We start from the raw sequence: 12,869 nt of genomic DNA on the forward strand, positions 1-12,869 counted from the left end.
AAGGGGTCTGTGCAACACTTTTCTCATTATCTGTCTTTTTGCTCCTGTGTGCACATCTGATTGCCCCCAATAGTTCAAAGCTTAATGTCTGAGCCATTGGTCACTCAGACGCCACATTCAGCTGGCCAGTGATGCGTACAATTTTAATGAAGTGCTGGCTTCATCACTCCGCAGAATAGGAGTACACAACACTTCCCTGTCCTTTTTTTTTTTTATTGGTCAAGAATGCACTATAAAACAGGAGAAATACTATAGGGTTTATAGCCCAAAATCAGACACAAAGCAAACCCACCCTCCCTCACCTTCCCCCCAAATCCACACACACAGCAAACCCAACCTCCCTCACCTCCCCTCCCCAAATCAACACACATTGACACAGCAAATCCACACCCCATCTTCTCAAATCTAAAGGCAACTGAAGTATAGATTTGGAAAGGGCCTACCTTTCGAAGAGGATCAACTTCTTGCTTGCTTGTGCAGAGAAGATTCTTCTAGCTTTTCTGAGGGAAAATCTCAACTTCTCCTCCAAGTTCTGATGAAGGGGTCTGTGCAACACTTTTCTCATTATCTGTCTTTTTGCTCCTGTGTGCACATCTGATTGTCCCCGATAGTTCAAAGCTTAATGTCTGAGCCATTGGTCGATCAGACGCCACATTCAGCTGGCCAGAGATGCGTACAATTTTAATGAAGTGTTGGCTTCACCGCTCCGCAGAATAGGGGTACCCAATACTTCCCTGTCCTTCTTTTTCTTTTATAGCGCAATAATGCGCTATCAGACAGGAGAAATACTGTAGGGCTTCTAGCCCAAAATCAGACACACAGCAAACCCACCCTTCCTCACCTTCCCCCCAATTCCACTTATACAGCAAACCCAACCGCCCTCACTTCCCCTCCCAAAATCCACACACATTGACACAGCAAATCCACACCTCACCTTCTCAAATCCAAACACAACCCAAGTATAGATATGGAAAGGTCCTACCTTTCGAAGAGGATCAACTTCTTCCTTGCTTGTGCAGAGAAGATTCTTCTAGCTCTTCTGAGGGAAAATCTCAACTTCTCCTCCAAGCTCTGATGAAGGGGTCTGTGCAACACTTTTCTCATGTTCTGTATTTTTCCTCGTGTGTGCACATCTGATGGCCCTGATAGTTCAAAGCTTAATGTCTGAGCCAATGGTCGCACAGCCAACACATTCAGCTGGCCAGTAATGCGTACAATTTTAATGATGTGCTGGCTGCTTCCCTCCACAGAATAGGGTTACACAACACTTCCCTGTCCTTCTTTTTCTTTTATAGCGCAAGAATGCGCTATCAGACAGGAGAAATACTTTGGGACTTCTAGCCCAAAATCAGACACACAGCAAACCCACCCTTCCTCACCTTCCCCCCAAATCCACTTATACAGCAAACCCAACCTCCCTCACTTCCCCTCCCAAAATCCACACACATTGACACAGCAAATAGACACCCCACCTTCTCAAATCCAAACACAACCCAAGATTAGATTTGGAAAGGTCCTACCTTTCTAAGAGGATCAACTTCTTGCTTGCTTGAGCAGAGAAGATTCTTCTAACATTTCTGAGGGAAAATCTCAACTTCTCCTCCATGTTCTGATGAAGGGGTCTGTGCAACACTTTTCTCATTATTTGTCTTTTTGCTCCTGTGTGCACATCTGATTGCCCCCAATAGTTCAAAGCTTAATGTCTGAGCCATTGGTCTCTCAGACGCCACATTCAGCTGGCCAGTGATGCGTACAATTTTAATGAAGTGTTGGCTTCACCCCTCCGCAGAATAGGGGTACACAACACTTCCCTGTCCTTATTTTTCTTTTATAGCGCAAGAATGCACTATCAGACAGGAGAAATACTTTGGGGCTCATAGCCTAAAGTCAGACACACAGCAAACCCACCCTTCCTCACCTCCCCCCCAAATCCACACATACAGCAAACCCAACATCCCTCACGTCTCCTCCCAAAATCCACACACATTGACACAGAAAATCCACACCCCACCTTCTCAAATCCAAACACAACCCAAGTATAGATATGGAAAGGTCCTACCTTTCGAAGAGGATCAACTTCTTCCTTGCTTGTGCAGAGAAGATTCTGATGAAGGGGTCTGTGCAACACTTTTCTCATGTTCTGTATTTTTGCTCGTGTGTGCATATCTGATGGCCCTGATAGTTCAAAGCTTAATGTCTGAGTCATTGGTCGCACAGCCAACACATTCAGCTGGCCAGTAAAGCGTACAATTTTAATGAAGTGCTGGCTGCATCTTTCCGCAGAATAGGGTTACACAACACTTGCCTGTCCTTCTTTTTCTTTTATAGCGCAAGAATTCGCTATCAGACAGGAGAAATACTTTGGGGCTTCTAGCACAAAATCAGACACACAGCAAACCCACCCTTCCTCACCTTCCCCCCAAATCCACACATACAGCAAACCCAACCTCCATCACTTCCCCTCCAAAATTACGCACACATTGACACAGCAAATCCACACCCCACCTTCTCAAATCCAAACACAACCCAAGTATAGATATGGAAAGGTCCTACCTTTCGAAGGGGATCAACTTCTTCCTTGCTTGTGCAGAGAAGATTCTTCTAGCTCTTCTGAGGGAAAATCTCAACTTCTCCTCCAAGCTCTGACAAAGGGGTCTGTGCAACACTTTTCTCATGTTCTGTATTTTTTCTCATGTGTGCACATCTGACGGCCCTTATAGTTCAAAGCTTAATGTCTGAGCCATTGCTTGCACAGCCAACACATTCAGCTGGCAAGTAATGCCTACAATTTTAATGAAGTGCTGGCTGAATCCCTCCGCAGAATAGGGTTACACAACATTTCCCTGTCCTTTTTCTTTTATAGCGCAAGAATGCCCTATCAGACAGGGGAAATACTTTGGGGCTTCTAGCCCAAAATCAGACACACAGCAAACCCACCCTTCCTCACCTTCCCCCCAAATCCACTTATACAGCAAATCCAACCTCCCTCACTTCCCCTCCCAAAATCCACACACATTGACACAGAAAATCCACACCCCACCTTCTCAAATCCAAACACAACCCAAGTATAGATTTGGAAAGGTCCTACCTTTCGAAGAGGATCAACTTCTTGCTTGCTTGTGCAGAGAAGATTCTTCTAGCTTTTCTGAGGGAAAATCTCAACTTCTCCTCCATGTTCTGATGAAGGGGTCTGTGCAACACTTTTCTCATTATCTGTCTTTTTCCTCCTTTGTGCACATCTGATTGCCCCCGATAGAACAAAGCTTAATGTCTGAGCCATTGGTCGCTCAGACGCCACATTCAGCTGGCCAGTGATGCGTACAATTTTAATGAAGTGTTGGCTTCACCCCTCCGCAGAATAGGGGTACACAACACTTCCCTGTCCATCTTTTTCTTTTATAGCGCAAGAATGTGCTATCAGACAGGAGAAATACTTTGGGGCTTATAGCCCAAAGTCAGACACACAGCAAACCCACCCTTCCTCAGCTCCCCCCCAAATCCACACATACAGCAAACCCAACATCCCTCACGTCTCCTCCCAAAATCCACACACATTGACACAGAAAATCCACACCCCACCTTCTCAAATCCAAACACAACCCAAGTATAGATATGGAAAGGTCCTACCTTTTGAACAGGATCAACTTCTTCCTTGCTTGTGCAGAGAAGATTCTTCTAGCTCTTCTGAGGGAAAATCTCAACTTCCCCTCCAAGCTCTGATGAAGGGGTCTGTGCAACACTTTTCTCATGTTCTGTATTTTTGCTCGTGTGTGCATATCTGATGGCCCTGATAGTTCAAAGCTTAATGTCTGAGCCATTGGTCGCACAGCCAACACATTCAGCTGGCCAGTAAAGCGTACAATTTTAATGAAGTGCTGGCTGCATCTTTCCGCAGAATAGGGTTACACAACAGTTGCCTGTCCTTCTTTTTCTTTTATAGCGCAAGAATTCGCTATCAGACAGGAGAAATACTTTGGGGCTTCTAGCACAAAATCAGACACACAGCAAACCCACCCTTCCTCACCTTCCCCCCAAATCCACACATACAGCAAACCCAACCTCCATCACTTCCCCTCCAAAATTACGCACACATTGACACAGCAAATCCACACCCCACCTTCTCAAATCCAAACACAACCCAAGTATAGATATGGAAAGGTCCTACCTTTCGAAGGGGATCAACTTCTTCCTTGCTTGTGCAGAGAAGATTCTTCTAGCTCTTCTGAGGGAAAATTTCAACTTCACCTCCAAGCTCAGACAAAGGGGTCTGTGCAACACTTTTCTCATGTTCTGTATTTTTCCTCGTGTGTGCACATCTGACGGCCCTTATAGTTCAAAGCTTAATGTCTGAGCCATTGCTTGCACAGCCAACACATTCAGCTGGCCAGTAATGCGTACAATTTTAATGACGTGCTGGCTGCTTCCCTCCACAGAATAGGGTTCCACAACACTTCCCTGTCCTTCTTTTTCTTTTATAGCGCAAGAATGCGCTATCAGACAGGAGAAATACTTTGGGGCTTCTAGACCAAAATCAGACACACAGCAAACCCACCCTTCCTCACCTTCCCCCCAAATCCACTAATACAGCAAACCCAACCTCCCTCACTTCCCCTCCCAAAATCCACACACATTGACACAGCAAATCCACACCCCACCTTCTCAAATCCAAACACAACCCATGTATAGATATGGAAAGGTCCTACCTTTTGAAGATGATCAACTTCTTCCTTGCTTGTGCAGAGAAGATTCTTCTAGCTCTTCTGAGGGAAAATATCAACTTCTCTTCCAAGCTCCGATGAAGGGGTCTGTGCAACACTTTTCTCATGTTCTGTATTTTTGCCCGTATGTGCACATCTGATGGCCCCGATAGTGCAAAGCTTAATGTCTGAGCCATTAGTCGCACAGCCAACACATTCAGATGGCCAGTGATGCGTACAATTTTAATGAAGTGCTGGCTTCATCCCTCCGCAGAATAGGAGTATACAACACTTCCCTGTCCGTTTTTTTCTTTTATTGGTCAAGAATGCGCTATCAGACAGGAGAAATACTTTAGGGTTTATAGCCCAAAGTCAGACACAAAGCAAACCCACCCTCCCTCACCTTCCTCCCAAATCCACACACACAGCAAACCCACCCTCCCTCATCTCCCCTCCCCAAATCCACACACAATGACACAGCAAATCCACACCCCTCCTTCTCAAATCCAAACACAACCCAAGTATAGATATGGAAAGGTCCTACCTTTTGAAGATGATCAACTTCTTCCTTGCTTGTGCAGAGGAGATTCTTCTGGCTTTTCAGAGGGAAAATCTCAACTTCTCCTCCAAGCTCTAATGAAGGGGTCTGTGCAACACTTTTCTCATGTTCTGTCTTTTTGCTCGTGTGTGCACATCTGATGGCCCCGATAGTTCAAAGCCTAATGTCTGAGCCATTGGTCGCTCAGATGCCACATTCAGCTGGCCAGTGATGGATACAATTTTAGTGAAGTGCTGGCTTCACCCCTCCTCAGAAAAGAGGTACACAACACTTCCCTGACCTTCTTTTTATTTTATAGCGCAAGAATGCGCTATGTGACAGGAGAAATACTTTGGGGCTTCTAGCCCAAAATCAGACACACAGCAAACCCACCCTTCCTCACCTTCCCCCCAAACCGACACATACAGCAAACCCACCCTCCCTCACCTCCCCTCCCCAAATCCACACACATTGACACATCAAATCCACACCCCATCTTCTCAAATCTAAACACAACCCAAGCATAGATTTGGAAAGGTCCTACCTTTCGAAGAGGATCAACTTCCTGCTTGCTTGTGCAGAGAAGATTCTTCTAGCACTTCAGAGGGAAAATCTCAACTTCTCTTCCAAGCTCTGATGAAGGGGTCTGTGCAACACTTTTCTCATGTTCTGTATTTTTGCCCGTATGTGCACATCTGATGGCCCCGATAGTGCAAAGCTTAATGTCTGAGCCATTGGTCGCACAGCCAACACATTCAGCTGGCCAGTAATGCGTACAATTTTAATGAAGTACTGGCTGCATCTCTTCGCAGAATAGGGTTACACAACACTTCCCTGTCCTTCTTTTTCTTTTATAGCGCAAGAATGCGCTATCAGACACGAGAAGTACTTTGGGACTTCTAGCACAAAATCAGACACACAGCAAACCCACCCTTCCTCACCTTCCCCCCAAATCCACACATACAGCAAACCCAACCTCCCTCACTTCCCCTCCCAAATTCCACACACATTGACACAGAAAATCCACACCCCACCTTCTCAAATCCAAACACAACCCAAGTATAGATTTGGAAAGGTCCTACCTTTCGAAGAGGATCAACTTCTTGCTTGCTTATGCAGAGAAGATTCTTCTAGCTTTTCTGAGGGAAAATCTCAACTTCTCCTCCATGTTCTGATGAAGGGGTCTGTGCAACACTTTTCTCATTATCTGTCTTTTTGCGCCTGTGTGCACATCTGATTGCCCCCGATAGTTCAAAGCTTAATGTCTGAGCCATTGGTCGCTGAGACGCCACATTCAACTGGCCAGTGATGCGTACAATTTTAATGAAGTGTTGGCTTCACCCCTCCGCAGAATAGGGGTACACAATACTTCCCTGTCCTTCTTTTTCTTTTATAGCGCAAGAATGTGCTATCAGACAGGAGAAATACTTTGGGGCTTATAGCCCAAAGTCAGACACACAGCAAACCCACCCTTCCTCACCTCCCCCCCAAATCCACACATACAGCAAACCCAACATCCCTCACTTCTCCTCCCAAAATCCACACACATTGACACAGAAAATCCACACCCCACCTTCTCAAATCCAAACACAACCCAAGTATAGATATGGAAAGGTCCTACCTTTCGAAGAGGATCAACTTCTTCCTTACTTATGCAGAGAAGATTCTTCTAGCTCTTCTGAGGGAAAATCTCAACTTCTCCTCCAAGCTCTGATGAAGGGGTCTGTGCAACACTTTTCTCATGTTCTGTATTTTTGCTCGTGTGTGCATATCTGATGACCCTAATAGTTCAAAGCTTAATGTCTGAGCCATTGGTCGCACAGCCAACACATTCAGCTGGCCAGTAATGCGTACAATTTTAATGACGTGCTGGCTGAATCCCTCCGCAGAATAGGGTTACACAACACTTCCCTGTCCTTTCTCTTTTATAGCGCAAGAATGCGCTATCAGACAGGAGAAATACTTTGGGGGTTCTAGCCCAAAATCAGACACACAGCAAACCCACCCTTCCTCACCTTCCCCCCAAATCCACACATACAGCAAACCCAACCTCCCTCACATCCCCTCCCAAAATCCACACACCTTGACACAGCAAACCCACACCCCACCTTCTCAAATCCAAACACAACCCAAGTATAGATATGGAAAGGTCCTACCTTTCGAAGAGGATCAACTTCTTTCTTGCTTGTGCAGAGAAGATTCTTCTAGCTCTTCAGAGAGAAAATCTCAACTTCTCTTTCAAGCTCTGATGAAGGGGTCTGTGCAACACTTTTCTCATGTTCTGTATTTTTGCACGTATGTGCACATCTGATGGCTCCGATAGTGCAAAGCTTAATGTCTGAGCCATTAGTCACACAGCCAACAAATTCAGATGGCAAGTGATGCATACAAATTTAATGAAGTGCTGGCTTCATCACTCCGCAGAATAGGAGTACACAACACTTCCCTGTCCTTTTTTTCTTTTATTGGGCAAGAATGCACTATAAGACAGGAGAAATACTATAGGGTTTATAGCCCAAAATCAGACACAAAGCAAACCCACCCTCCCTCACCTTCCCCCCAAATCAACACACACAGCAAACCCAACCTCCCTCACCTCCCCTCCCCAAATCCACACACATTGACACAGCAAATCCATACCCCATCTTCTCAAATCTAAACACAACCCAAGTATAGATTTGGAAAGGTCCTACCTTTCGAAGGGGATCAACTTCTTGCTTGCTTGTGCAGAGAAGATTCTTCTAGCTTTTCTGAGGGAAAATCTCAACTTCTCCTCCAAGTTCTGATGAAGGGGTCTGTGCAACACTTTTCTCATTATCTGTCTTTTTGCTCCTGTGTGCACATCTGATGGCCCCCGATAGTTCAAAGCTTAATGTCTGAACCATTGGTCGCTCAGACGCCACATTCAGCTGGCCAGTGATGCGTACAATTTTAATGAAGTGTTGGCTTCACCGCTACGCAGAATAGGGGTACACAATACTTCCCTGTCCTTCTTTTTCTTTTATAGCGCAATAATGCGCTATCAGACAGGAGAAATACTTTGGGGCTTCTAGCCCAAAATCAGACACACAGCAAACCCACCCTTACTCACCTTCCCCCCAATTCCACTTATACAGCAAACCCAACCTCCCTCACTTTCCCTCCCAAAATCCACAAACATTGACCCAGCAAATCCACACCCCACCTTCTCAAATCCAAACACAACCCAAGTATAGATATGGAAAGGTCCTACCTTTTGAAGAGGATCAACTTCTTCCTTGCTTGTGCAGAGAAGATTCTTCTAGCACTTCAGAGGGAAAATCTCAACTTCTCTTCCAAGCTCTGATGAAGGGGTCTGTGCAACACTTTTCTCATGTTCTGTATTTTTGCCCGTATGTGCACATCTGATGGCCCCGATAGTGCAAAGCTTAATGTCTGAGCCATAAGTCGCACAGCCAACACATTCAGATGGCCAGTGATGCGTACAATTTTAATGACGTGCTGGCTGCTTCCCTCCGCAGAATAGGTTTACACAACACTTCCCTGTCCTTCTTTTTCTTTTATAGCACAAGAATGCGCTATCAGACAGGAGAAATACTTTGGGGCTTCTAGCCCAAAATCAGACACACAGCAAACCCACCCTTCCTCACCTTCCCCCCAAATCCACTTATACAGCAAACCCAAACTCCCTTACTTCCCCTCCCAAAATCCACACACATTGACACAGCAAATCCACACCCCACCTTCTAAAATCCAAACACAACCCAAGTATAGATATGAAAAGGTCCTACCTTTTGAAGACGATTAACTTCTTCCTTGCTTGTGCAGAGAAGATTCTTCTAGCTCTTCTGAGGGAAAATCTCAACTTCTCCTCCAAGCTCTGATGAAGGGGTCTGTGCAACACTTTTCTTATGTTCTGTATTTTTGCACGTGTGTGCACATCTGATGGCCCTGATAGTTCAAAGCTTAATGTCTGAGCCATTGGTCACACAGTCAACACATTCAGCTGCCAGTAATGCGTACAATTTTAATAACGTGCTGGCTGCTTCCCTCCGCAGAATAGGGTTACACAACACTTCCCTGTCCTTCTTTTTCTATTATAGCGCAAGAATGCGCTATCAGACAGGAGAAATACTTTGGGGCTTCTAGCCCAAAATCAGACACACAGCAAACCCACCCTTCCTCACCTTCCCCCCAAATCCACTTATACAGCAAACCCAACCTCCCTTACTTCCCCTCCCAAAATCCACACACATTGACACAGCAAATCCACACCCCACCTTCTCAAATCCAAACACAACCCAAGTATAGATATGGAAAGGTCCTACCTTTTAAAGAGGATCAACGTCTTCCTTACTTGTGCAGAGAAGATTCTTCTAGCTCTTCTGAGGGAAAATCTCAACTTCTCCTCCAAGCTCTGATGAAGGGGTCTGTGCAACACTTTTCTCATGTTCTGTATTTTTGCTCGTGTGTGCACATCTGATGGCCCTGATAGTTCAAAGCTTAATGTCTGAGCCACTGGTCGCACAGCCAACACATTCAGCTGGCCAGTAATGCGTACAGTTTTAATGAGGTTCTGGCTGCTTCCCTCCACAGAATAGGGTTACACAACACTTCCCTGTCCTTCTTTTTCTTTTATGGTGGAAGAATGCGCTATCAGACAGGAGAAATACTTTGGGGCTTCTAGCCCAAAATCAGACACACAGCAAACCCACCCTTCCTCACCTTCCCCCAAATCCACTTATACAGCAAACCCAACCTCCCTTACTTCCCCTCCCAAAATCCACACACATTGACACAGCAAATCCACACCCCGCCTTCTCAAATCCAAACACAATCCAAGTATAGATATGGAAAGGTCCTACCTTTTGAAGAGGATCAACGTCTTCCTTACTTGTGCAGAGAAGATTCTTCTAGCTCTTCTGAGGGAAAATCTCAACTTCTCCTCCAAGCTCTGATGAAGGCGTCTGTGCAACACTTTTCTCATGTTCTGTATTTTTGCTCGTGTGTGCATATCTGATGACCCTGATAGTTCAAAGCTTAATGTCTGAGCCATTGGTCGCACAGCCAACACATTCAGCTGGCCAGTAATGCGTACAATTTTAATGAAGTGCTGGCTGCATCTCTCCGCAGAATAGGGTTACACAACACTTCCCTGTCCTTCTTTTTCTTTTATAGCGCAAGAATGCGCTATCAGACAGGAGAAATACTTTGGGGGTTCTAGCCCAAAATCAGACACACAGCAAACCCACCCTTCCTCACCTTCCCCCCAAATCCACACACATTGACACAGCAAACCCACACCCCACCTTCTCAAATCCAAACACAACCCAAGTATAGAAATGGAAAGGTCCTACCTTTCGAAGAGGATCAACTTCTTTCTTGCTTGTGCAGAGAAGATTCTTCTAGCTCTTCAGAGAGAAAATCTCAACTTCTCTTTCAAGCTCTGATGAAGGGGTCTGTGCAACACTTTTCTCATGTTCTGTATTTTTGCACGTATGTGCACATCTGATGGCCCCGATAGTGCAAAGCTTAATGTCAGAGCCATTAGTCACACAGCCAACACATTCAGATGGAGAGTGATGCATACAATTTTAATGAAGTGCTGGCTTCATCACTCCGCAGAATAGGAGTACACAACACTTCCCTGTCCTTTTTTTCTTTTATTGGTCAAGAATGCACTATAAGACAGGAGAAATACTATAGGGTTTATAGCCCAAAATCAGACACAAAGCAAACCGACCCTCCCTCGCCTTCCCCCCAAATCCACACACACAGCAAACCCACCCTCCCTCACCTCCCCTCCCCAAATCCACACACATTGACACAGCAAATCCACACCCCATCTTCTCAAATCTAAACACAACCCAAGTATAGGTTTGGAAAGGTCCTACCTTTCGAAGAGGATCAACTTCTTGCTTGCTTGTGCAGTGAAGATTCTTCTAGCTTTTCTGAGGGAAAATCTCAACTTCTCCTCCAAGTTCTGATGAAGGGGTCTGTGCAACACTTTTCTCATTATCTGTCTTTTTGCTCCTGTGTGCACAACTGATTGCCCCCGATAGTTCAACGCTTAATGTCTGAGCCATTGGTCGCTCAGACGCCACATTCAGCTGGCCAGTGATGCGTACAATTTTAATGAAGTGTTGGCTTCACCGCTACGCAGAATAGGGGTACACAATACTTCCCTGTCCTTCTTTTTCTTTTATAGCGCAATAATGCGCTATCAGAAAGGAGAAATACTGTAGGGCTTCTAGCCCAAAATCAGACACACAGCAAACCCACCCTTCCTCACCTTCCGCCCAATTCCACTTATACAGCAAACCCAACCGCCCTCACTTCCCCTCCCAAAATCCACACACATTGACACAGCAAATCCACACCTCACCTTCTCAAATCCAAACACAACCCAAGTATAGATATGGAAAGGTCCTACCTTTCGAAGAGGATCAACTTCTTCCTTGCTCGTGCAGAGAAGATTCTTCTAGCTCTTCTGAGGGAAAATCTCAACTTCTCCTCTAAGCTCTGATGAAGGGGTCTGTGCAACACTTTTCTCATGTTCTGTATTTTTCCTCGTGTGTGCACATCTGATGGCCCTGATAGTTCAAATCTTAATGTCTGAGCCATTAGTCGCACAGCCAACACATTCAGCTGGCCAGTAATGCGTACAATTTTAATGACGTGCTGGCTGCTTCCCTCCACAGAATAGGGTTACACAACACTTCCCTGTCCTTCTTTTTCTTTTATAGCGCAAGAATGCGCTATCAGACTGGAGAAATACTTTGGGGCTTCTAGCCCAAAATCAGACACACAGCAAACCCACCCTTCCTCACCTTCCCCCCAAATCCACACATACAGCAAACCCAACCTCCCTCACATCCACTCCCAAAATCCACACACATTGACACAGCAAATCCACACCCCACCTTCTCAAATCCAAACACAACCCAAGTACAGATATGGAAAGGTCCTACCTTTCGAAGAGGATCAACTTCTTCCTTATTTGTGCAGAGAAGATTCTTCTAGCTCTTCAGAGGGAAAATCTCAACTTCTCTTCCAAGCTCTGATGAAGGGGTCTGTGCAACACTTTTCTCATGTTCTGTATTTTTGCCCGTATGTGCACATCTGATGGCCCTGATAGCGCAAAGCTTAATGTCTAAACCATTAGTCGCACAGCCAACACATTCAGATGGTCAGTGATGCGTACAATTTTAATGAAGTGCTGGCTTCATCACTCCGCAGAATAGGAGTACACAACACTTCCCTGTCCTATTTTTTCTTTTATTGGTCAAGAATGCACTATAAGAAAGGAGAAATACTATAGGGTTTATAACCCAAAATCAGACACAAAGCAAACCCACCCTCCCTCACCTTCCCCCCAAATCCACACACACAGCAAACCCACCCTCCCTCACCTCCCCTCCCCAAATCCACACACATTGACACAGTAAATCCACGCCCCATCTTCTCAAATCTAAACACAACCCAAGTATCGATTTGGAAAGGTCCTACCTTTCGAAGAGGATCAACTTCTTGCTTGCTTGTGCAGAGAAGATTCTTCTAGCTTTTCTGAGGGAAAATCTCAACTTCTCCTCCAAGTTCTGATGAAGGGGTCTGTGCAACACTTTTCTCATTATCTGTCTTTTTTTCTCCTGTGT

The sequence above is a fragment of the Aquarana catesbeiana genome, linkage group LG10, assembly GCF_042186555.1.
Source record: "Aquarana catesbeiana isolate 2022-GZ linkage group LG10, ASM4218655v1, whole genome shotgun sequence".
Classification (NCBI taxonomy): Eukaryota; Metazoa; Chordata; class Amphibia; order Anura; family Ranidae; genus Aquarana; species Aquarana catesbeiana.